We start from the raw sequence: 24,593 nt of genomic DNA, 5'->3' as shown, positions 1-24,593 counted from the left end.
ATACTTGACAGGTGCCTTGCTACACTCATCAGGAGAGCTTTAAGCTAGAACAATATGGGAAGGGAAGGGAAAGGCTAGGCAAAAATATACGACTAATTAATACATCTGAGAACCTTGCTATTAGAAGGGGAAAGAAAGATCAAAGACAAAAAAAATTCAGAAGGAAAGTAGAGGAGCAAGAGACACCTGTCACAAACTAAAATGCTTCAATACAAATGCACAGAGCATAGGAAACCAACAAGGCGAATTGGAGCCCCTAAGACAGGAAGAGAAATATGATGTCATAGGCATCACAGAAACGTGGTGGGATGATACACGATTGGAATACAAGGCTTGAAGGATGCAACCTTTTTATAAGAAACAGACCTAATAGAAGAGGAGCAGGCCTGAACGGCCGCTGTGTTGAGTGAATGGAGAGGATCGGGGAAGAGCGAGGAGTGAAATCCCCTCCAGCCGCCCGCTGCGAGCCAACGTTACTCACTCCTGTGCAGCAGCATGGGAGCGAGTACATAAGAGGAGGAGCATCGGGCATCGTTTGCCCGACAGCCGTTCCGTGTAAGTAAATGGGGCTTCAGCTAACTTCAATGAATTAAACTCTAAAGGTTCAGATGAATTACATTTTAGGATACTGAAGGTTGATTGAATGAAGGTAGCTGCTCCCAAATCTTCCATTCATCCTGCAAGGATGCTGAATGATTCACTACTTTCTGATATTACCAAAGATTTCAAAAACAGCAACAACCACTCAGCTTGTGATCTCCTCCTCCACCTTCCCTGTAACAGAGAAGGAGAACGGTCATCAACAGCAATCAGCACCTGCAACGAAGCAGAACTGAGAGCTCACTTCACGCTCAGAGGAGATCACTACAGCTCCTCCTCGTGGTTGGTAGGTTGGCACACTTTAGGATGCAGTTTCCCAAGTTAAACACTTTAGAAATGATCCCTGAAAGTATAGTCTTAACCTGCTATTCTCTGCATTGACTTCCCCCACCCTGCAGGCTACCACGTAGTATTGTGGAGAAGAACTTTAGTCCACCGCTCGCTTTCTCTCTGTTAGCTGTCCAGGCATCTAATACCAATATCCATGCGTACTGTATGGTATAGTGTAATATGGGAATCATTTCATTAACAGACCGGAGATTGGCGCTCAAGGAAAATAATTTGCATGTTCCCGGTGCGTTCTGGGAAGACTCGCCGCGGGCGGGCACATTCCTGGGTTTAGCTTGGTCTGGTGGCTCGGAGGACATCGCCACACCAGAGATTGGAGCTCGGGGAAGAGAATGTGCAGACCTGACATAATCTCGCAAGAGTTGTGCTGTCTTCCAGGTGCGCAAATCAAAGATGTGTCTGATCAAGACTCTTCAGTCTTTCAGACCACTACCCATTCCTACTGATACAAGTTGGGACAAATGACACTGCCCAAAAGGACCTTGCAACTATCTGCAGAGACTTTGAAGACCTCGGCAGGGAAATGAAGGAACTAGGAGCACAGGTGGTCTTGTCGTCCATCCTGCCAGTGGATGGCCACGGAGTAAGGAGATGGAACAGGACTCTACGGGTGAACAACTGACTACGTCGATGTTGCCGTCAGCAAAGATTTGGATTTCTAGACCATGGAGTGAATTACTCATATGATGAACTCCTTGCTAGAGATGGCTTGCAACTTACAAAGGCAGGTAAGCAAATACTTGACAGGTGCCTTGCTACACTCATCAGGAGAGCTTTAAGCTAGAACAGTATGGGAAGGGAAGGGAAAGGCTAGGCAAAAATATACGACTAATTAATACATCTGAGAACCTTGCTATTAGAAGGGGAAAGAAAGATCAAAGACAAAAAAAATTCAGAAGGAAAGTAGAGGAGCAAGAGACACCTGTCACAAACTAAAATGCTTCAATACAAATGCACAGAGCATAGGAAACCAACAAGGCGAATTGGAGCCCCTAAGACAGGAAGAGAAATATGATGTCATAGGCATCACAGAAACGTGGTGGGATGATACACGATTGGAATACAAGGCTTGAAGGATGCAACCTTTTTATAAGAAACAGACCTAATAGAAGAGGAGCAGGCCTGAACGGCCGCTGTGTTGAGTGAATGGAGAGGGTCGGGGAAGAGCGAGGAGTGAAATCCCCTCCAGCCGCCCGCTGCGAGCCAACGTTACTCACTCCTGTGCAGCAGCATGGGAGCGAGTACATAAGAGGAGGAGCATCGGGCATCGTTTGCCCGACAGCCGTTCCGTGTAAGTAAATGGGGCTTCAGCTAACTTCAATGAATTAAACTCTAAAGGTTCAGATGAATTACATTTTAGGATACTGAAGGTTGATTGAATGAAGGTAGCTGCTCCCAAATCTTCCATTCATCCTGCAAGGATGCTGAATGATTCACTACTTTCTGATATTACCAAAGATTTCAAAAACAGCAACAACCACTCAGCTTGTGATCTCCTCCTCCACCTTCCCTGTAACAGAGAAGAAAAACGGTCATCAACAGCAATCAGCACCTGCAACGAAGCAGAACTGAGAGCTCACTTCACGCTCAGAGGAGATCACTACAGCTCCTCCTCGTGGTTGGTAGGTTGGCACACTTTAGGATGCAGTTTCCCAAGTTAAACACTTTAGAAATGATCCCTGAAAGTATAGTCTTAACCTGCTATTCTCTGCATTGACTTCCCCCACCCTGCAGGCTACCACGTAGTATTGTGGAGAAGAACTTTAGTCCACCGCTCGCTTTCTCTCTGTTAGCTGTCCAGGCATCTAATACCAATATCCATGCGTACTGTATGGTATAGTGTAATATGGGAATCATTTCATTAACAGACCGGAGATTGGCGCTCAAGGAAAATAATTTGCATGTTCCCGGTGCGTTCTGGGAAGACTCGCCGCGGGCGGGCACATTGCTGGGTTTAGCTTGGTCTGGTGGCTCGGAGGACATCGCCACACCAGAGATTGGAGCTCGGGGAAGAGAATGTGCAGACCTGACATAATCTCGCAAGAGTTGTGCTGTCTTCCAGGTGCGCAAATCAAAGATGTGTCTGATCAAGACTCTTCAGTCTTTCAGACCACTACCCATTCCTACTGATACAAGTTGGGACAAATGACACTGCCCAAAAGGACCTTGCAACTATCTGCAGAGACTTTGAAGACCTCGGCAGGGAAATGAAGGAACTAGGAGCACAGGTGGTCTTGTCGTCCATCCTGCCAGTGGATGGCCACGGAGTAAGGAGATGGAACAGGACTCTACGGGTGAACAACTGACTATGTCGATGTTGCCGTCAGCAAAGATTTGGATTTCTAGACCATGGAGTGAATTACTCATATGATGAACTCCTTGCTAGAGATGGCTTGCAACTTACAAAGGCAGGTAAGCAAATACTTGACAGGTGCCTTGCTACACTCATCAGGAGAGCTTTAAGCTAGAACAATATGGGAAGGGAAGGGAAAGGCTAGGCAAAAATATACGACTAATTAATACATCTGAGAACCTTGCTATTAGAAGGGGAAAGAAAGATCAAAGACAAAAAAAATTCAGAAGGAAAGTAGAGGAGCAAGAGACACCTGTCACAAACTAAAATGCTTCAATACAAATGCACAGAGCATAGGAAACCAACAAGGCGAATTGGAGCCCCTAAGACAGGAAGAGAAATATGATGTCATAGGCATCACAGAAACGTGGTGGGATGATACACAATTGGAATACAAGGCTTGAAGGATGCAACCTTTTTATAAGAAACAGACCTAATAGAAGAGGAGCAGGCCTGAACGGCCGCTGTGTTGAGTGAATGGAGAGGGTCGGGGAAGAGCGAGGAGTGAAATCCCCTCCAGCCGCCCGCTGCGAGCCAACGTTACTCACTCCTGTGCAGCAGCATGGGAGCGAGTACATAAGAGGAGGAGCATCGGGCATCGTTTGCCCGACAGCCGTTCCGTGTAAGTAAATGGGGCTTCAGCTAACTTCAATGAATTAAACTCTAAAGGTTCAGATGAATTACATTTTAGGATACTGAAGGTTGATTGAATGAAGGTAGCTGCTCCCAAATCTTCCATTCATCCTGCAAGGATGCTGAATGATTCACTACTTTCTGATATTACCAAAGATTTCAAAAACAGCAACAACCACTCAGCTTGTGATCTCCTCCTCCACCTTCCCTGTAACTGAGAAGGAGAACGGTCATCAACAGCAATCAGCACCTGCAACGAAGCAGAACTGAGAGCTCACTTCACGCTCAGAGGAGATCACTACAGCTCCTCCTCGTGGTTGGTAGGTTGGCACACTTTAGGATGCAGTTTCCCAAGTTAAACACTTTAGAAATGATCCCTGAAAGTATAGTCTTAACCTGCTATTCTCTGCATTGACTTCCCCCACCCTGCAGGCTACCACGTAGTATTGTGGAGAAGAACTTTAGTCCACCGCTCGCTTTCTCTCTGTTAGCTGTCCAGGCATCTAATACCAATATCCATGCGTACTGTATGGTATAGTGTAATATGGGAATCATTTCATTAACAGACCGGAGATTGGCGCTCAAGGAAAATAATTTGCATGTTCCCGGTGCGTTCTGGGAAGACTCGCCGCGGGCGGGCACATTCCTGGGTTTAGCTTGGTCTGGTGGCTCGGAGGACATCGCCACACCAGAGATTGGAGCTCGGGGAAGAGAATGTGCAGACCTGACATAATCTCGCAAGAGTTGTGCTGTCTTCCAGGTGCGCAAATCAAAGATGTGTCTGATCAAGACTCTTCAGTCTTTCAGACCACTACCCATTCCTACTGATACAAGTTGGGACAAATGACACTGCCCAAAAGGACCTTGCAACTATCTGCAGAGACTTTGAAGACCTCGGCAGGGAAATGAAGGAACTAGGAGCACAGGTGGTCTTGTCGTCCATCCTGCCAGTGGATGGCCACGGAGTAAGGAGATGGAACAGGACTCTACGGGTGAACAACTGACTACGTCGATGTTGCCGTCAGCAAAGATTTGGATTTCTAGACCATGGAGTGAATTACTCATATGATGAACTCCTTGCTAGAGATGGCTTGCAACTTACAAAGGCAGGTAAGCAAATACTTGACAGGTGCCTTGCTACACTCATCAGGAGAGCTTTAAGCTAGAACAATATGGGAAGGGAAGGGAAAGGCTAGGCAAAAATATACGACTAATTAATACATCTGAGAACCTTGCTATTAGAAGGGGAAAGAAAGATCAAAGACAAAAAAAATTCAGAAGGAAAGTAGAGGAGCAAGAGACACCTGTCACAAACTAAAATGCTTCAATACAAATGCACAGAGCATAGGAAACCAACAAGGCGAATTGGAGCCCCTAAGACAGGAAGAGAAATATGATGTCATAGGCATCACAGAAACGTGGTGGGATGATACACGATTGGAATACAAGGCTTGAAGGATGCAACCTTTTTATAAGAAACAGACCTAATAGAAGAGGAGCAGGCCTGAACGGCCACTGTGTTGAGTGAATGGAGAGGGTCGGGGAAGAGCGAGGAGTGAAATCCCCTCCAGCCGCCCGCTGCGAGCCAACGTTACTCACTCCTGTGCAGCAGCATGGGAGCGAGTACATAAGAGGAGGAGCATCGGGCATCGTTTGCCCGACAGCCGTTCCGTGTAAGTAAATGGGGCTTCAGCTAACTTCAATGAATTAAACTCTAAAGGTTCAGATGAATTACATTTTAGGATACTGAAGGTTGATTGAATGAAGGTAGCTGCTCCCAAATCTTCCATTCATCCTGCAAGGATGCTGAATGATTCACTACTTTCTGATATTACCAAAGACTTCAAAAACAGCATCAACCACTCAGCTTGTGATCTCCTCCTCCACCTTCCCTGTAACAGAGAAGGAGAACGGTCATCAACAGCAATCAGCACCTGCAACGAAGCAGAACTGAGAGCTCACTTCACGCTCAGAGGAGATCACTACAGCTCCTCCTCCTGGTTGGTAGGTTGGCACACTTTAGGATGCAGTTTCCCAAGTTAAACACTTTAGAAATGATCCCTGAAAGTATAGTCTTAACCTGCTAATCTCTGCATTGACTTCCCCCACCCTGCAGGCTACCACGTAGTATTGTGGAGAAGAACTTTAGTCCACCGCTCGCTTTCTTTCTGTTAGCTGTCCAGGCATCTAATACCAATATCCATGCGTACTGTATGGTATAGTGTAATATGGGAATCATTTCATTAACAGACCGGAGATTGGCGCTCAAGGAAAATAATTTGCATGTTCCCGGTGCGTTCTGGGAGGACTCGCCGCGGGCGGGCACATTGCTGGGTTTAGCTTGGTCTGGTGGCTCGGAGGACATCGCCACACCAGAGATTGGAGCTCGGGGAAGAGAATGTGCAGACCTGACATAATCTCGCAAGAGTTGTGCTGTCTTCCAGGTGCGCAAATCAAAGATGTGTCTGATCAAGACTCTTCAGTCTTTCAGACCACTACCCATTCCTACTGATACAAGTTGGGACAAATGACACTGCCCAAAAGGACCTTGCAACTATCTGCAGAGACTTTGAAGACCTCGGCAGGGAAATGAAGGAACTAGGAGCACAGGTGGTCTTGTCGTCCATCCTGCCAGTGGATGGCCACGGAGTAAGGAGATGGAACAGGACTCTACGGGTGAACAACTGACTACGTCGATGTTGCCGTCAGCAAAGATTTGGATTTCTAGACCATGGAGTGAATTACTCATATGATGAACTCCTTGCTAGAGATGGCTTGCAACTTACAAAGGCAGGTAAGCAAATACTTGACAGGTGCCTTGCTACACTCATCAGGAGAGCTTTAAGCTAGAACAATATGGGAAGGGAAGGGAAAGGCTAGGCAAAAATATACGACTAATTAATACATCTGAGAACCTTGCTATTAGAAGGGGAAAGAAAGATCAAAGACAAAAAAAATTCAGAAGGAAAGTAGAGGAGCAAGAGACACCTGTCACAAACTAAAATGCTTCAATACAAATGCACAGAGCATAGGAAACCAACAAGGCGAATTGGAGCCCCTAAGACAGGAAGAGAAATATGATGTCATAGGCATCACAGAAACGTGGTGGGATGATACACGATTGGAATACAAGGCTTGAAGGATGCAACCTTTTTATAAGAAACAGACCTAATAGAAGAGGAGCAGGCCTGAACGGCCACTGTGTTGAATGAATGGAGAGGGTCGGGGAAGAGCGAGGAGTGAAATCCCCTCCAGCCGCCCGCTGCGAGCCAACGTTACTCACTCCTGTGCAGCAGCATGGGAGCGAGTACATAAGAGGAGGAGCATCGGGCATCGTTTGCCCGACAGCTGTTCCGTGTAAGTAAATGGGGCTTCAGCTAACTTCAATGAATTAAACTCTAAAGATTCAGATGAATTACATTTTAGAATACTGAAGGTTGATTGAATGAAGGTAGCTGCTCCCAAATCTTCCATTCATCCTGCAAGGATGCTGAATGATTCACTACTTTCTGATATTACCAAAGACTTCAAAAACAGCAACAACCACTCAGCTTGTGATCTCCTCCTCCACCTTCCCTGTAACAGAGAAGGAGAACGGTCATCAACAGCAATCAGCACCTGCAACGAAGCAGAACTGAGAGCTCACTTCACGCTCAGAGGAGATCACTACAGCTCCTCCTCATGGTTGGTAGGTTGGCACACTTTAGGATGCAGTTTCCCAAGTTAAACACTTTAGAAATGATCCCTGAAAGTATAGTCTTAACCTGCTATTCTCTGCATTGACTTCCCCCACCCTGCAGGCTACCACGTAGTATTGTGGAGAAGAACTTTAGTCCACCGCTCGCTTTCTCTCTGTTAGCTGTCCAGGCATCTAATACCAATATCCATGCGTACTGTATGGTATAGTGTAATATGGGAATCATTTCATTAACAGACCGGAGATTGGCGCTCAAGGAAAATAATTTGCATGTTCCCGGTGCGTTCTGGGAGGACTCGCCGCGGGCGGGCACATTGCTGGGTTTAGCTTGGTCTGGTGGCTCGGAGGACATCGCCACACCAGAGATTGGAGCTCGGGGAAGAGAATGTGCAGACCTGACATAATCTCGCAAGAGTTGTGCTGTCTTCCAGGTGCGCAAATCAAAGATGTGTCTGATCAAGACTCTTCAGTCTTTCAGACCACTACCCATTCCTACTGATACAAGTTGGGACAAATGACACTGCCCAAAAGGACCTTGCAACTATCTGCAGAGACTTTGAAGACCTCGGCAGGGAAATGAAGGAACTAGGAGCACAGGTGGTCTTGTCGTCCATCCTGCCAGTGGATGGCCACGGAGTAAGGAGATGGAACAGGACTCTACGGGTGAACAACTGACTACGTCGATGTTGCCGTCAGCAAAGATTTGGATTTCTAGACCATGGAGTGAATTACTCATATGATGAACTCCTTGCTAGAGATGGCTTGCAACTTACAAAGGCAGGTAAGCAAATACTTGACAGGTGCCTTGCTACACTCATCAGGAGAGCTTTAAGCTAGAACAATATGGGAAGGGAAGGGAAAGGCTAGGCAAAAATATACGACTAATTAATACATCTGAGAACCTTGCTATTAGAAGGGGAAAGAAAGATCAAAGACAAAAAAAATTCAGAGGGAAAGTAGAGGAGCAAGAGACACCTGTCACAAACTAAAATGCTTCAATACAAATGCACAGAGCATAGGAAACCAACAAGGCGAATTGGAGCCCCTAAGACAGGAAGAGAAATATGATGTCATAGGCATCACAGAAACGTGGTGGGATGATACACGATTGGAATACAAGGCTTGAAGGATGCAACCTTTTTATAAGAAACAGACCTAATAGAAGAGGAGCAGGCCTGAACGGCCGCTGTGTTGAGTGAATGGAGAGGGTCGGGGAAGAGCGAGGAGTGAAATCCCCTCCAGCCGCCCGCTGCGAGCCAACGTTACTCACTCCTGTGCAGCAGCATGGGAGCGAGTACATAAGAGGAGGAGCATCGGGCATCGTTTGCCCGACAGCCGTTCCGTGTAAGTAAATGGGGCTTCAGCTAACTTCAATGAATTAAACTCTAAAGGTTCAGATGAATTACATTTTAGGATACTGAAGGTTGATTGAATGAAGGTAGCTGCTCCCAAATCTTCCATTCATCCTGCAAGGATGCTGAATGATTCACTACTTTCTGATATTACCAAAGATTTCAAAAACAGCAACAACCACTCAGCTTGTGATCTCCTCCTCCACCTTCCCTGTAACAGAGAAGGAAAACGGTCATCAACAGCAATCAGCACCTGCAACGAAGCAGAACTGAGAGCTCACTTCACGCTCAGAGGAGATCACTACAGCTCCTCCTCGTGGTTGGTAGGTTGGCACACTTTAGGATGCAGTTTCCCAAGTTAAACACTTTAGAAATGATCCCTGAAAGTATAGTCTTAACCTGCTATTCTCTGCATTGACTTCCCCCACCCTGCAGGCTACCACGTAGTATTGTGGAGAAGAACTTTAGTCCACCGCTCGCTTTCTCTCTGTTAGCTGTCCAGGCATCTAATACCAATATCCATGCGTACTGTATGGTATAGTGTAATATGGGAATCATTTCATTAACAGACCGGAGATTGGCGCTCAAGGAAAATAATTTGCATGTTCCCGGTGCGTTCTGGGAGGACTCGCCGCGGGCGGGCACATTGCTGGGTTTAGCTTGGTCTGGTGGCTCGGAGGACATCGCCACACCAGAGATTGGAGCTCGGGGAAGAGAATGTGCAGACCTGACATAATCTCGCAAGAGTTGTGCTGTCTTCCAGGTGCGCAAATCAAAGATGTGTCTGATCAAGACTCTTCAGTCTTTCAGACCACTACCCATTCCTACTGATACAAGTTGGGACAAATGACACTGCCCAAAAGGACCTTGCAACTATCTGCAGAGACTTTGAAGACCTCGGCAGGGAAATGAAGGAACTAGGAGCACAGGTGGTCTTGTCGTCCATCCTGCCAGTGGATGGCCACGGAGTAAGGAGATGGAACAGGACTCTACGGGTGAGCAACTGACTACGTCGATGTTGCCGTCAGCAAAGATTTGGATTTCTAGACCATGGAGTGAATTACTCATATGATGAACTCCTTGCTAGAGATGGCTTGCAACTTACAAAGGCAGGTAAGCAAATACTTGACAGGTGCCTTGCTACACTCATCAGGAGAGCTTTAAGCTAGAACAATATGGGAAGGGAAGGGAAAGGCTAGGCAAAAATATACGACTAATTAATACATCTGAGAACCTTGCTATTAGAAGGGGAAAGAAAGATCAAAGACAAAAAAAATTCAGAAGGAAAGTAGAGGAGCAAGAGACACCTGTCACAAACTAAAATGCTTCAATACAAATGCACAGAGCATAGGAAACCAACAAGGCGAATTGGAGCCCCTAAGACAGGAAGAGAAATATGATGTCATAGGCATCACAGAAACGTGGTGGGATGATACACGATTGGAATACAAGGCTTGAAGGATGCAACCTTTTTATAAGAAACAGACCTAATAGAAGAGGAGCAGGCCTGAACGGCCGCTGTGTTGAGTGAATGGAGAGGGTCGGGGAAGAGCGAGGAGTGAAATCCCCTCCAGCCGCCCGCTGCGAGCCAACGTTACTCACTCCTGTGCAGCAGCATGGGAGCGAGTACATAAGAGGAGGAGCATCGGGCATCGTTTGCCCGACAGCCGTTCCGTGTAAGTAAATGGGGCTTCAGCTAACTTCAATGAATTAAACTCTAAAGGTTCAGATGAATTACATTTTAGGATACTGAAGGTTGATTGAATGAAGGTAGCTGCTCCCAAATCTTCCATTCATCCTGCAAGGATGCTGAATGATTCACTACTTTCTGATATTACCAAAGATTTCAAAAACAGCAACAACCACTCAGCTTGTGATCTCCTCCTCCACCTTCCCTGTAACAGAGAAGGAGAACGGTCATCAACAGCAATCAGCACCTGCAACGAAGCAGAACTGAGAGCTCACTTCACGCTCAGAGGAGATCACTACAGCTCCTCCTCGTGGTTGGTAGGTTGGCACACTTTAGGATGCAGTTTCCCAAGTTAAACACTTTAGAAATGATCCCTGAAAGTATAGTCTTAACCTGCTATTCTCTGCATTGACTTCCCCCACCCTGCAGGCTACCACGTAGTATTGTGGAGAAGAACTTTAGTCCACCGCTCGCTTTCTCTCTGTTAGCTGTCCAGGCATCTAATACCAATATCCATGCGTACTGTATGGTATAGTGTAATATGGGAATCATTTCATTAACAGACCGGAGATTGGCGCTCAAGGAAAATAATTTGCATGTTCCCGGTGCGTTCTGGGAAGACTCGCCGCGGGCGGGCACATTGCTGGGTTTAGCTTGGTCTGGTGGCTCGGAGGACATCGCCACACCAGAGATTGGAGCTCGGGGAAGAGAATGTGCAGACCTGACATAATCTCGCAAGAGTTGTGCTGTCTTCCAGGTGCGCAAATCAAAGATGTGTCTGATCAAGACTCTTCAGTCTTTCAGACCACTACCCATTCCTACTGATACAAGTTGGGACAAATGACACTGCCCAAAAGGACCTTGCAACTATCTGCAGAGACTTTGAAGACCTCGGCAGGGAAATGAAGGAACTAGGAGCACAGGTGGTCTTGTCGTCCATCCTGCCAGTGGATGGCCACGGAGTAAGGAGATGGAACAGGACTCTACGGGTGAACAACTGACTACGTCGATGTTGCCGTCAGCAAAGATTTGGATTTCTAGACCATGGAGTGAATTACTCATATGATGAACTCCTTGCTAGAGATGGCTTGCAACTTACAAAGGCAGGTAAGCAAATACTTGACAGGTGCCTTGCTACACTCATCAGGAGAGCTTTAAGCTAGAACAATATGGGAAGGGAAGGGAAAGGTTAGGCAAAAATATACGACTAATTAATACATCTGAGAACCTTGCTATTAGAAGGGGAAAGAAAGATCAAAGACAAAAAAAATTCAGAAGGAAAGTAGAGGAGCAAGAGACACCTGTCACAAACTAAAATGCTTCAATACAAATGCACAGAGCATAGGAAACCAACAAGGCGAATTGGAGCCCCTAAGACAGGAAGAGAAATATGATGTCATAGGCATCACAGAAACGTGGTGGGATGATACACGATTGGAATACAAGGCTTGAAGGATGCAACCTTTTTATAAGAAACAGACCTAATAGAAGAGGAGCAGGCCTGAACGGCCGCTGTGTTGAGTGAATGGAGAGGGTCGGGGAAGAGCGAGGAGTGAAATCCCCTCCAGCCGCCCGCTGCGAGCCAACGTTACTCACTCCTGTGCAGCAGCATGGGAGCGAGTACATAAGAGGAGGAGCATCGGGCATCGTTTGCCCGACAGCCGTTCCGTGTAAGTAAATGGGGCTTCAGCTAACTTCAATGAATTAAACTCTAAAGGTTCAGATGAATTACATTTTAGGATACTGAAGGTTGATTGAATGAAGGTAGCTGCTCCCAAATCTTCCATTCATCCTGCAAGGATGCTGAATGATTCACTACTTTCTGATATTACTAAAGATTTCAAAAACAGCAACAACCACTCAGCTTGTGATCTCCTCCTCCACCTTCCCTGTAACAGAGAAGGAGAACGGTCATCAACAGCAATCAGCACCTGCAACGAAGCAGAACTGAGAGCTCACTTCACGCTCAGAGGAGATCACTACAGCTCCTCCTCGTGGTTGGTAGGTTGGCACACTTTAGGATGCAGTTTCCCAAGTTAAACACTTTAGAAATGATCCCTGAAAGTATAGTCTTAACCTGCTATTCTCTGCATTGACTTCCCCCACCCTGCAGGCTACCACGTAGTATTGTGGAGAAGAACTTTAGTCCACCGCTCGCTTTCTCTCTGTTAGCTGTCCAGGCATCTAATACCAATATCCATGCGTACTGTATGGTATAGTGTAATATGGGAATCATTTCATTAACAGACCGGAGATTGGCGCTCAAGGAAAATAATTTGCATGTTCCCGGTGCGTTCTGGGAAGACTCGCCGCGGGCAGGCACATTGCTAGGTTTAGCTTGGTCTGGTGGCTCGGAGGACATCGCCACACCAGAGATTGGAGCTCGGGGAAGAGAATGTGCAGACCTGACATAATCTCGCAAGAGTTGTGCTGTCTTCCAGGTGCGCAAATCAAAGATGTGTCTGATCAAGACTCTTCAGTCTTTCAGACCACTACCCATTCCTACTGATACAAGTTGGGACAAATGACACTGCCCAAAAGGACCTTGCAACTATCTGCAGAGGCTTTGAAGACCTCGGCAGGGAAATGAAGGAACTAGGAGCACAGGTGGTCTTGTCGTCCATCCTGCCAGTGGATGGCCACGGAGTAAGGAGATGGAACAGGACTCTACGGGTGAACAACTGACTACGTCGATGTTGCCGTCAGCAAAGATTTGGATTTCTAGACCATGGAGTGAATTACTCATATGATGAACTCCTTGCTAGAGATGGCTTGCAACTTACAAAGGCAGGTAAGCAAATACTTGACAGGTGCCTTGCTACACTCATCAGGAGAGCTTTAAGCTAGAACAATATGGGAAGGGAAGGGAAAGGCTAGGCAAAAATATACGACTAATTAATACATCTGAGAACCTTGCTATTAGAAGGGGAAAGAAAGATCAAAGACAAAAAAAATTCAGAAGGAAAGTAGAGGAGCAAGAGACACCTGTCACAAACTAAAATGCTTCAATACAAATGCACAGAGCATAGGAAACCAACAAGGCGAATTGGAGCCCCTAAGACAGGAAGAGAAATATGATGTCATAGGCATCACAGAAACGTGGTGGGATGATACACGATTGGAATACAAGGCTTGAAGGATGCAACCTTTTTATAAGAAACAGACCTAATAGAAGAGGAGCAGGCCTGAACGGCCGCTGTGTTGAGTGAATGGAGAGGGTCGGGGAAGAGCGAGGAGTGAAATCCCCTCCAGCCGCCCGCTGCGAGCCAACGTTACTCACTCCTGTGCAGCAGCATGGGAGCGAGTACATAAGAGGAGGAGCATCGGGCATCGTTTGCCCAACAGCCGTTCCGTGTAAGTAAATGGGGCTTCAGCTAACTTCAATGAATTAAACTCTAAAGGTTCAGATGAATTACATTTTAGGATACTGAAGGTTGATTGAATGAAGGTAGCTGCTCCCAAATCTTCCATTCATCCTGCAAGGATGCTGAATGATTCACTACTTTCTGATATTACCAAAGATTTCAAAAACAGCAACAACCACTCAGCTTGTGATCTCCTCCTCCACCTTCCCTGTAACAGAGAAGGAAAACGGTCATCAACAGCAATCAGCACCTGCAACGAAGCAGAACTGAGAGCTCACTTCACACTCAGAGGAGATCACTACAGCTCCTCCTCGTGGTTGGTAGGTTGGCACACTTTAGGATGCAGTTTCCCAAGTTAAACACTTTAGAAATGATCCCTGAAAGTATAGTCTTAACCTGCTATTCTCTACATTGACTTCCCCCACCCTGCAGGCTACCACGTAGTATTGTGGAGAAGAACTTTAGTCCACCGCTCGCTTTCTCTCTGTTAGCTGTCCAGGCATCTAATACCAATATCCATGCGTACTGTATGGTATAGTGTAATATGGGAATCATTTCATTAACAGACCGGAGATTGGCGCTCAAGGAAAATAATTTGCATGTTCCCGGTGCGTTCTGGGAAGACTCGCCGCGGGCGGGCACATTGCTGGGTTTAGCTTGGTCTGGTGGCTCGGAGGACATCGCCACACCAGAGATTGGAGCTCGGGGAAGAGAATGTGCAGACCTGACATAATCTCGCAAGAGTTGTGCTGTCTTCCAGGTGCGCAAATCAAAGATGTGTCTGATCAAGACTCTTCAGTCTTTCAGACCACTACCCATTCCTACTGATACAAGTTGGGACAAATGACACTGCCCAAAAGGACCTTGCAACTATCTGCAGAGACTTTGAAGACCTCGGCAGGGAAATGAAGGAACTAGGAGCACAGGTGGTCTTGTCGTCCATCCTGCCAGTGGATGGCCACGGAGTAAGGAGATGGAACAGGACTCTACGGGTGAACAACTGACTACGTCGATGTTGCCGTCAGCAAAGATTTGGATTTCTAGACCATGGAGTGAATTACTCATATGATGAACTCCTTGCTAGAGATGGCTTGCAACTTACAAAGGCAGGTAAGCAAATACTTGACAGGTGCCTTGCTACACTCATCAGGAGAGCTTTAAGCTAGAACAATATGGGAAGGGAAGGGAAAGGCTAGGCAAAAATATACGACTAATTAATACATCTGAGAACCTTGCTATTAGAAGGGGAAAGAAAGATCAAAGACAAAAAAAATTCAGAAGGAAAGTAGAGGAGCAAGAGACACCTGTCACAAACTAAAATGCTTCAATACAAATGCACAGAGCATAGGAAACCAACAAGGCGAATTGGAGCCCCTAAGACAGGAAGAGAAATATGATGTCATAGGCATCACAGAAACGTGGTGGGATGATACACGATTGGAATACAAGGCTTGAAGGATGCAACCTTTTTATAAGAAACAGACCTAATAGAAGAGGAGCAGGCCTGAACGGCCGCTGTGTTGAGTGAATGGAGAGGGTCGGGGAAGAGCGAGGAGTGAAATCCCCTCCAGCCGCCCGCTGCGAGCCAACGTTACTCACTCCTGTGCAGCAGCATGGGAGCGAGTACATAAGAGGAGGAGCATCGGGCATCGTTTGCCCGACAGCCGTTCCGTGTAAGTAAATGGGGCTTCAGCTAACTTCAATGAATTAAACTCTAAAGGTTCAGATGAATTACATTTTAGGATACTGAAGGTTGATTGAATGAAGGTAGCTGCTCCCAAATCTTCCATTCATCCTGCAAGGATGCTGAATGATTCACTACTTTCTGATATTACTAAAGATTTCAAAAACAGCAACAACCACTCACCTTGTGATCTCCTCCTCCACCTTCCCTGTAACAGAGAAGGAGAACGGTCATCAACAGCAATCAGCACCTGCAACGAAGCAGAACTGAGAGCTCACTTCACGCTCAGAGGAGATCACTACAGCTCCTCCTCGTGGTTGGTAGGTTGGCACACTTTAGGATGCAGTTTCCCAAGTTAAACACTTTAGAAATGATCCCTGAAAGTATAGTCTTAACCTGCTATTCTCTGCATTGACTTCCCCCACCCTGCAGGCTACCACGTAGTATTGTGGAGAAGAACTTTAGTCCACCGCTCGCTTTCTCTCTGTTAGCTGTCCAGGCATCTAATACCAATATCCATGCGTACTGTATGGTATAGTGTAATATGGGAATCATTTCATTAACAGACCGGAGATTGGCGCTCAAGGAAAATAATTTGCATGTTCCCGGTGCGTTCTGGGAAGACTCGCCGCGGGCGGGCACATTGCTGGGTTTAGCTTGGTCTGGTGGCTCGGAGGACATCGCCACACCAGAGATTGGAGCTCGGGGAAGAGAATGTGCAGACCTGACATAATCTCGCAAGAGTTGTGCTGTCTTCCAGGTGCGCAAATCAAAGATGTGTCTGATCAAGACTCTTCAGTCTTTCAGACCACTACCCATTCCTACTGATACAAGTTGGGACAAATGACACTGCCCAAAAGGACCTTGCAACTATCTGCAGAGACTTTGAAGACCTCGGCAGGGAAATGAAGGAACTAGGAGCACAGGTGGTCTTGTCGTCCATCCTGCCAGTGGATGGCCACGGAGTAAGGAGATGGAACAGGACTCTACGGGTGAACAACTGACTACGTCGATGTTGCCGTCAGCAAAGATTTGGATTTCTAGACCATGGAGTGAATTACTCATATGATGAACTCCTTGCTAGAGATGGCTTGCAACTTACAAAGGCAGGTAAGCAAATACTTGACAGGTGCCTTGCTACACTCATCAGGAGAGCTTTAAGCTAGAACAATATGGGAAGGGAAGGGAAAGGCTAGGCAAAAATATACGACTAATTAATACATCTGAGAACCTTGCTATTAGAAGGGGAAAGAAAGATCAAAGACAAAAAAAATTCAGAAGGAAAGTAGAGGAGCAAGAGACACCTGTCACAAACTAAAATGCTTCAATACAAATGCACAGAGCATAGGAAACCAACAAGGCGAATTGGAGCCCCTAAGACAGGAAGAGAAATATGATGTCATAGGCATCACAGAAACGTGGTGGGATGATACACGATTGGAATACAAGGCTTGAAGGATGCAACCTTTCTATAAGAAACAGACCTAATAGAAGAGGAGCAGGCCTGAACGGCCGCTGTGTTGAGTGAATGGAGAGGGTCGGGGAAGAGCGAGGAGTGAAATCCCCTCCAGCCGCCCGCTGCGAGCCAACGTTACTCACTCCTGTGCAGCAGCATGGGAGCGAGTACATAAGAGGAGGAGCATCGGGCATCGTTTGCCCGACAGCCGTTCCGTGTAAGTAAATGGGGCTTCAGCTAACTTCAATGAATTAAACTCTAAAGGTTCAGATGAATTACATTTTAGGATACTGAAGGTTGATTGAATGAAGGTAGCTGCTCCCAAATCTTCCATTCATCCTGCAAGGATGCTGAATGATTCACTACTTTCTGATATTACTAAAGATTTCAAAAACAGCAACAACCACTCACCTTGTGATCTCCTCCTCCACCTTCCCTGTAACAGAGAAGGAGAACGGTCATCAACAGCAATCAGCACCTGCAACGAAGCAGAACTGAGAGCTCACTTCACGCTCAGAGGAGATCACTACAGCTCCTCCTCGTGGTTGGTAGGTTGGCACACTTTAGGATGCAGTTTCCCAAGTTAAACACTTTAGAAATGATCCCTGAAAGTATAGTCTTAACCTGCTATTCTCTGCATTGACTTCCCCCACCCTGCAGGCTACCACGTAGTATTGTGGAGAAGAACTTTAGTCCACCGCTCGCTTTCTCTCTGTTAGCTGTCCAGGCATCTAATACCAATATCCATGCGTACTGTATGGTATAGTGTAATATGGGAATCATTTCATTAACAGACCGGAGATTGGCGCTCAAGGAAAATAATTTGCATGTTCCCGGTGCGTTCTGGGAAGACTCGCCGCGGGCGGGCACATTGCTGGGTTTAGCTTGGTCTGGTGGCTCGGAGGACATCGCCACACCAGAGATTGGAGCTCGGGGAAGAGAATGTGCAGACCTGACATAATCTCGCAAGAGTTGTGCTGTCTTCCAGGTGCGCAAATCAGAAGATGTGTCTGATCAAGACTCTTCAGTCTTTCAGACCACTACCCATTCCTACTGATACAAGTTGGGACAAATGACACTGCCCAAAAGGACCTTGCAACTATCTGCAGAGACTTTGAAGACCTCGGCAGGGAAATGAAGGAACTAGGAGCACAGGTGGTCTTGTCGTCCATCCTGCCAGTGGATGGCCACGGAGTAAGGAGATGGAACAGGACTCTACGGGTGAACAACTGACTACGTCGATGTTGCCGTCAGCAAAGATTTGGATTTCTAGACCATGGAGTGAATTACTCATATGATGAACTCCTTGCTAGAGATGGCTTGCAACTTACAAAGGCAGGTAAGCAAATACTTGACAGGTGCCTTGCTACACTCATCAGGAGAGCTTTAAGCTAGAACAATATGGGAAGGGAAGGGAAAGGCTAGGCAAAAATATACGACTAATTAATACATCTGAGAACCTTGCTATTAGAAGGGGAAAGAAAGATCAAAGACAAAAAAAATTCAGAAGGAAAGTAGAGGAGCAAGAGACACCTGTCACAAACTAAAATGCTTCAATACAAATGCACAGAGCATAGGAAACCAACAAGGCGAATTGGAGCCCCTAAGACAGGAAGAGAAATATGATGTCATAGGCATCACAGAAACGTGGTGGGATGATACACGATTGGAATACAAGGCTTGAAGGATGCAACCTTTTTATAAGAAACAGACCTAATAGAAGAGGAGCAGGCCTGAACGGCCGCTGTGTTGAGTGAATGGAGAGGGTCGGGGAAGAGCGAGGAGTGAAATCCCCTCCAGCCGCCCGCTGCGAGCCAACGTTACTCACTCCTGTGCAGCAGCATGGGAGCGAGTACATAAGAGGAGGAGCATCGGGCATCGTTTGCCCGACAGCCGTTCCGTGTAAGTAAATGGGGCTTCAGCTAACTTCAATGAATTAAACTCTAAAGGTTCAGATGAATTACATTTTAGGATACTGAAGGTTGATTGAATGAAGGTAGCTGCTCCCAAATCTTCCATTCATCCTGCAAGGATGCTGAATGATTCACTACTTTCTGATATTACCAAAGATTTCAAAAACAGCAACAACCACTCAGCTTGTGATCTCCTCCTCCACCTTCCCTGTAACAGAGAAGGAGAACGGTCATCAACAGCAATCAGCACCTGCAACGAAGCAGAACTGAGAGCTCACTTCACGCTCAGAGGAGATCACTACAGCTCCTCCTCGTGGTTGGTAGGTTGGCACACTTTAGGATGCAGTTTCCCAAGTTAAACACTTTAGAAATGATCCCTGAAAGTATAGTCTTAACCTGCTATTCTCTGCATTGACTTCCCCCACCCTGCAGGCTACCACGTAGTATTGTGGAGAAGAACTTTAGTCCACCGCTCGCTTTCTCTCTGTTAGCTGTCCAGGCATCTAATACCAATATCCATGCGTACTGTATGGTATAGTGTAATATGGGAATCATTTCATTAACAGACCGGAGATTGGCGCTCAAGGAAAATAATTTGCATGTTCCCGGTGCGTTCTGGGAGGACTCGCCGCGGGCGGGCACATTGCTGGGTTTAGCTTGGTCTGGTGGCTCGGAGGACATCGCCACACCAGAGATTGGAGCTCGGGGAAGAGAATGTGCAGACCTGACATAATCTCGCAAGAGTTGTGCTGTCTTCCAGGTGCGCAAATCAAAGATGTGTCTGATCAAGACTCTTCAGTCTTTCAGACCACTACCCATTCCTACTGATACAAGTTGGGACAAATGACACTGCCCAAAAGGACCTTGCAACTATCTGCAGAGACTTTGAAGACCTCGGCAGGGAAATGAAGGAACTAGGAGCACAGGTGGTCTTGTCGTCCATCCTGCCAGTGGATGGCCACGGAGTAAGGAGATGGAACAGGACTCTACGGGTGAACAACTGACTACGTCGATGTTGCCGTCAGCAAAGATTTGGATTTCTAGACCATGGAGTGAATTACTCATATGATGAACTCCTTGCTAGAGATGGCTTGCAACTTACAAAGGCAGGTAAGCAAATACTTGACAGGTGCCTTGCTACACTCATCAGGAGAGCTTTAAGCTAGAACAATATGGGAAGGGAAGGGAAAGGCTAGGCAAAAATATACGACTAATTAATACATCTGAGAACCTTGCTATTAGAAGGGGAAAGAAAGATCAAAGACAAAAAAAATTCAGAAGGAAAGTAGAGGAGCAAGAGACACCTGTCACAAACTAAAATGCTTCAATACAAATGCACAGAGCATAGGAAACCAACAAGGCGAATTGGAGCCCCTAAGACAGGAAGAGAAATATGATGTCATAGGCATCACAGAAACGTGGTGGGATGATACACGATTGGAATACAAGGCTTGAAGGATGCAACCTTTTTATAAGAAACAGACCTAATAGAAGAGGAGCAGGCCTGAACGGCCGCTGTGTTGAGTGAATGGAGAGGATCGGGGAAGAGCGAGGAGTGAAATCCCCTCCAGCCGCCCGCTGCGAGCCAACGTTACTCACTCCTGTGCAGCAGCATGGGAGCGAGTACATAAGAGGAGGAGCATCGGGCATCGTTTGCCCGACAGCCGTTCCGTGTAAGTAAATGGGGCTTCAGCTAACTTCAATGAATTAAACTCTAAAGGTTCAGATGAATTACATTTTAGGATACTGAAGGTTGATTGAATGAAGGTAGCTGCTCCCAAATCTTCCATTCATCCTGCAAGGATGCTGAATGATTCACTACTTTCTGATATTACCAAAGATTTCAAAAACAGCAACAACCACTCAGCTTGTGATCTCCTCCTCCACCTTCCCTGTAACAGAGAAGGAGAACGGTCATCAACAGCAATCAGCACCTGCAACGAAGCAGAACTGAGAGCTCACTTCACGCTCAGAGGAGATCACTACAGCTCCTCCTCGTGGTTGGTAGGTTGGCACACTTTAGGATGCAGTTTCCCAAGTTAAACACTTTAGAAATGATCCCTGAAAGTATAGTCTTAACCTGCTATTCTCTGCATTGACTTCCCCCACCCTGCAGGCTACCACGTAGTATTGTGGAGAAGAACTTTAGTCCACCGCTCGCTTTCTCTCTGTTAGCTGTCCAGGCATCTAATACCAATATCCATGCGTACTGTATGGTATAGTGTAATATGGGAATCATTTCATTAACAGACCGGAGATTGGCGCTCAAGGAAAATAATTTGCATGTTCCCGGTGCGTTCTGGGAAGACTCGCCGCGGGCGGGCACATTCCTGGGTTTAGCTTGGTCTGGTGGCTCGGAGGACATCGCCACACCAGAGATTGGAGCTCGGGGAAGAGAATGTGCAGACCTGACATAATCTCGCAAGAGTTGTGCTGTCTTCCAGGTGCGCAAATCAAAGATGTGTCTGATCAAGACTCTTCAGTCTTTCAGACCACTACCCATTCCTACTGATACAAGTTGGGACAAATGACACTGCCCAAAAGGACCTTGCAACTATCTGCAGAGACTTTGAAGACCTCGGCAGGGAAATGAAGGAACTAGGAGCACAGGTGGTCTTGTCGTCCATCCTGCCAGTGGATGGCCACGGAGTAAGGAGATGGAACAGGACTCTACGGGTGAACAACTGACTACGTCGATGTTGCCGTCAGCAAAGATTTGGATTTCTAGACCATGGAGTGAATTACTCATATGATGAACTCCTTGCTAGAGATGGCTTGCAACTTACAAAGGCAGGTAAGCAAATACTTGACAGGTGCCTTGCTACACTCATCAGGAGAGCTTTAAGCTAGAACAGTATGGGAAGGGAAGGGAAAGGCTAGGCAAAAATATACGACTAATTAATACATCTGAGAACCTTGCTATTAGAAGGGGAAAGAAAGATCAAAGACAAAAAAAATTCAGAAGGAAAGTAGAGGAGCAAGAGACACCTGTCACAAACTAAAATGCTTCAATACAAATGCACAGAGCATAGGAAACCAACAAGGCGAATTGGAGCCCCTAAGACAGGAAGAGAAATATGATGTCATAGGCATCACAGAAACGTGGTGGGATGATACACGATTGGAATACAAGGCTTGAAGGATGCAACCTTTTTATAAGAAACAGACCTAATAGAAGAGGAGCAGGCCTGAACGGCCGCTGTGTTGAGTGAATGGAGAGGGTCGGGGAAGAGCGAGGAGTGAAATCCCCTCCAGCCGCCCGCTGCGAGCCAACGTTACTCACTCCTGTGCAGCAGCATGGGAGCGAGTACATAAGAGGAGGAGCATCGGGCATCGTTTGCCCGACAGCCGTTCCGTGTAAGTAAATGGGGCTTCAGCTAACTTCAATGAATTAAACTCTAAAGGTTCAGATGAATTACATTTTAGGATACTGAAGGTTGATTGAATGAAGGTAGCTGCTCCCAAATCTTCCATTCATCCTGCAAGGATGCTGAATGATTCACTACTTTCTGATATTACCAAAGATTTCAAAAACAGCAACAACCACTCAGCTTGTGATCTCCTCCTCCACCTTCCCTGTAACAGAGAAGAAAAACGGTCATCAACAGCAATCAGCACCTGCAACGAAGCAGAACTGAGAGCTCACTTCACGCTCAGAGGAGATCACTACAGCTCCTCCTCGTGGTTGGTAGGTTGGCACACTTTAGGATGCAGTTTCCCAAGTTAAACACTTTAGAAATGATCCCTGAAAGTATAGTCTTAACCTGCTATTCTCTGCATTGACTTCCCCCACCCTGCAGGCTACCACGTAGTATTGTGGAGAAGAACTTTAGTCCACCGCTCGCTTTCTCTCTGTTAGCTGTCCAGGCATCTAATACCAATATCCATGCGTACTGTATGGTATAGTGTAATATGGGAATCATTTCATTAACAGACCGGAGATTGGCGCTCAAGGAAAATAATTTGCATGTTCCCGGTGCGTTCTGGGAAGACTCGCCGCGGGCGGGCACATTGCTGGGTTTAGCTTGGTCTGGTGGCTCGGAGGACATCGCCACACCAGAGATTGGAGCTCGGGGAAGAGAATGTGCAGACCTGACATAATCTCGCAAGAGTTGTGCTGTCTTCCAGGTGCGCAAATCAAAGATGTGTCTGATCAAGACTCTTCAGTCTTTCAGACCACTACCCATTCCTACTGATACAAGTTGGGACAAATGACACTGCCCAAAAGGACCTTGCAACTATCTGCAGAGACTTTGAAGACCTCGGCAGGGAAATGAAGGAACTAGGAGCACAGGTGGTCTTGTCGTCCATCCTGCCAGTGGATGGCCACGGAGTAAGGAGATGGAACAGGACTCTACGGGTGAACAACTGACTATGTCGATGTTGCCGTCAGCAAAGATTTGGATTTCTAGACCATGGAGTGAATTACTCATATGATGAACTCCTTGCTAGAGATGGCTTGCAACTTACAAAGGCAGGTAAGCAAATACTTGACAGGTGCCTTGCTACACTCATCAGGAGAGCTTTAAGCTAGAACAATATGGGAAGGGAAGGGAAAGGCTAGGCAAAAATATACGACTAATTAATACATCTGAGAACCTTGCTATTAGAAGGGGAAAGAAAGATCAAAGACAAAAAAAATTCAGAAGGAAAGTAGAGGAGCAAGAGACACCTGTCACAAACTAAAATGCTTCAATACAAATGCACAGAGCATAGGAAACCAACAAGGCGAATTGGAGCCCCTAAGACAGGAAGAGAAATATGATGTCATAGGCATCACAGAAACGTGGTGGGATGATACACAATTGGAATACAAGGCTTGAAGGATGCAACCTTTTTATAAGAAACAGACCTAATAGAAGAGGAGCAGGCCTGAACGGCCGCTGTGTTGAGTGAATGGAGAGGGTCGGGGAAGAGCGAGGAGTGAAATCCCCTCCAGCCGCCCGCTGCGAGCCAACGTTACTCACTCCTGTGCAGCAGCATGGGAGCGAGTACATAAGAGGAGGAGCATCGGGCATCGTTTGCCCGACAGCCGTTCCGTGTAAGTAAATGGGGCTTCAGCTAACTTCAATGAATTAAACTCTAAAGGTTCAGATGAATTACATTTTAGGATACTGAAGGTTGATTGAATGAAGGTAGCTGCTCCCAAATCTTCCATTCATCCTGCAAGGATGCTGAATGATTCACTACTTTCTGATATTACCAAAGATTTCAAAAACAGCAACAACCACTCAGCTTGTGATCTCCTCCTCCACCTTCCCTGTAACTGAGAAGGAGAACGGTCATCAACAGCAATCAGCACCTGCAACGAAGCAGAACTGAGAGCTCACTTCACGCTCAGAGGAGATCACTACAGCTCCTCCTCGTGGTTGGTAGGTTGGCACACTTTAGGATGCAGTTTCCCAAGTTAAACACTTTAGAAATGATCCCTGAAAGTATAGTCTTAACCTGCTATTCTCTGCATTGACTTCCCCCACCCTGCAGGCTACCACGTAGTATTGT

At 46.5% G+C, this 24,593-nt stretch overlaps 15 non-coding genes across 15 annotated transcripts; all 15 read right to left on the bottom strand.

Annotated features, from left to right (window-relative positions):
* Positions 1-740: 740 nt before the first annotated feature.
* Positions 741-959, bottom strand: LOC136592568 (small nucleolar RNA U3). The gene has a single exon (XR_010788104.1). It is a non-coding gene; the product is annotated as a small nucleolar RNA U3 (small nucleolar RNA).
* A 1,465-nt stretch (positions 960-2,424) lies between these two features.
* On the bottom strand, positions 2,425-2,643 carry LOC136593121 (small nucleolar RNA U3). Its single transcript, XR_010788168.1, has one exon. It is a non-coding gene; the product is annotated as a small nucleolar RNA U3 (small nucleolar RNA).
* A 1,465-nt stretch (positions 2,644-4,108) lies between these two features.
* On the bottom strand, positions 4,109-4,327 carry LOC136592641 (small nucleolar RNA U3). Its single transcript, XR_010788121.1, has one exon. It is a non-coding gene; the product is annotated as a small nucleolar RNA U3 (small nucleolar RNA).
* Positions 4,328-5,792: 1,465 nt separating this feature from the next.
* On the bottom strand, positions 5,793-6,011 carry LOC136593436 (small nucleolar RNA U3). Its single transcript, XR_010788234.1, has one exon. It is a non-coding gene; the product is annotated as a small nucleolar RNA U3 (small nucleolar RNA).
* A 1,465-nt stretch (positions 6,012-7,476) lies between these two features.
* On the bottom strand, positions 7,477-7,695 carry LOC136592977 (small nucleolar RNA U3). The gene has a single exon (XR_010788156.1). It is a non-coding gene; the product is annotated as a small nucleolar RNA U3 (small nucleolar RNA).
* A 1,465-nt stretch (positions 7,696-9,160) lies between these two features.
* LOC136592768 (small nucleolar RNA U3) lies at positions 9,161-9,379 on the bottom strand. Its single transcript, XR_010788137.1, has one exon. It is a non-coding gene; the product is annotated as a small nucleolar RNA U3 (small nucleolar RNA).
* Positions 9,380-10,844: 1,465 nt separating this feature from the next.
* On the bottom strand, positions 10,845-11,063 carry LOC136592557 (small nucleolar RNA U3). The gene has a single exon (XR_010788103.1). It is a non-coding gene; the product is annotated as a small nucleolar RNA U3 (small nucleolar RNA).
* Positions 11,064-12,528: 1,465 nt separating this feature from the next.
* LOC136592546 (small nucleolar RNA U3) lies at positions 12,529-12,747 on the bottom strand. Its single transcript, XR_010788102.1, has one exon. It is a non-coding gene; the product is annotated as a small nucleolar RNA U3 (small nucleolar RNA).
* Positions 12,748-14,212: 1,465 nt separating this feature from the next.
* On the bottom strand, positions 14,213-14,431 carry LOC136593392 (small nucleolar RNA U3). Its single transcript, XR_010788230.1, has one exon. It is a non-coding gene; the product is annotated as a small nucleolar RNA U3 (small nucleolar RNA).
* A 1,465-nt stretch (positions 14,432-15,896) lies between these two features.
* On the bottom strand, positions 15,897-16,115 carry LOC136593326 (small nucleolar RNA U3). The gene has a single exon (XR_010788225.1). It is a non-coding gene; the product is annotated as a small nucleolar RNA U3 (small nucleolar RNA).
* A 1,465-nt stretch (positions 16,116-17,580) lies between these two features.
* Positions 17,581-17,799, bottom strand: LOC136593315 (small nucleolar RNA U3). The gene has a single exon (XR_010788224.1). It is a non-coding gene; the product is annotated as a small nucleolar RNA U3 (small nucleolar RNA).
* Positions 17,800-19,265: 1,466 nt separating this feature from the next.
* LOC136595055 (small nucleolar RNA U3) lies at positions 19,266-19,484 on the bottom strand. Its single transcript, XR_010788657.1, has one exon. It is a non-coding gene; the product is annotated as a small nucleolar RNA U3 (small nucleolar RNA).
* Positions 19,485-20,949: 1,465 nt separating this feature from the next.
* LOC136595044 (small nucleolar RNA U3) lies at positions 20,950-21,168 on the bottom strand. The gene has a single exon (XR_010788656.1). It is a non-coding gene; the product is annotated as a small nucleolar RNA U3 (small nucleolar RNA).
* Positions 21,169-22,633: 1,465 nt separating this feature from the next.
* On the bottom strand, positions 22,634-22,852 carry LOC136593110 (small nucleolar RNA U3). The gene has a single exon (XR_010788167.1). It is a non-coding gene; the product is annotated as a small nucleolar RNA U3 (small nucleolar RNA).
* A 1,465-nt stretch (positions 22,853-24,317) lies between these two features.
* LOC136592637 (small nucleolar RNA U3) lies at positions 24,318-24,536 on the bottom strand. The gene has a single exon (XR_010788120.1). It is a non-coding gene; the product is annotated as a small nucleolar RNA U3 (small nucleolar RNA).
* Between the last annotated feature and the right edge of the window lie 57 nt (positions 24,537-24,593).

Source organism: Eleutherodactylus coqui, chromosome 1 (genome assembly GCF_035609145.1).
Source record: "Eleutherodactylus coqui strain aEleCoq1 chromosome 1, aEleCoq1.hap1, whole genome shotgun sequence".
Taxonomy (NCBI): domain Eukaryota; kingdom Metazoa; phylum Chordata; class Amphibia; order Anura; family Eleutherodactylidae; genus Eleutherodactylus; species Eleutherodactylus coqui.
The sequence above is the reverse complement of the archived record's forward strand: the minus strand, read 5'-3'. Positions and strand labels throughout refer to the sequence as shown.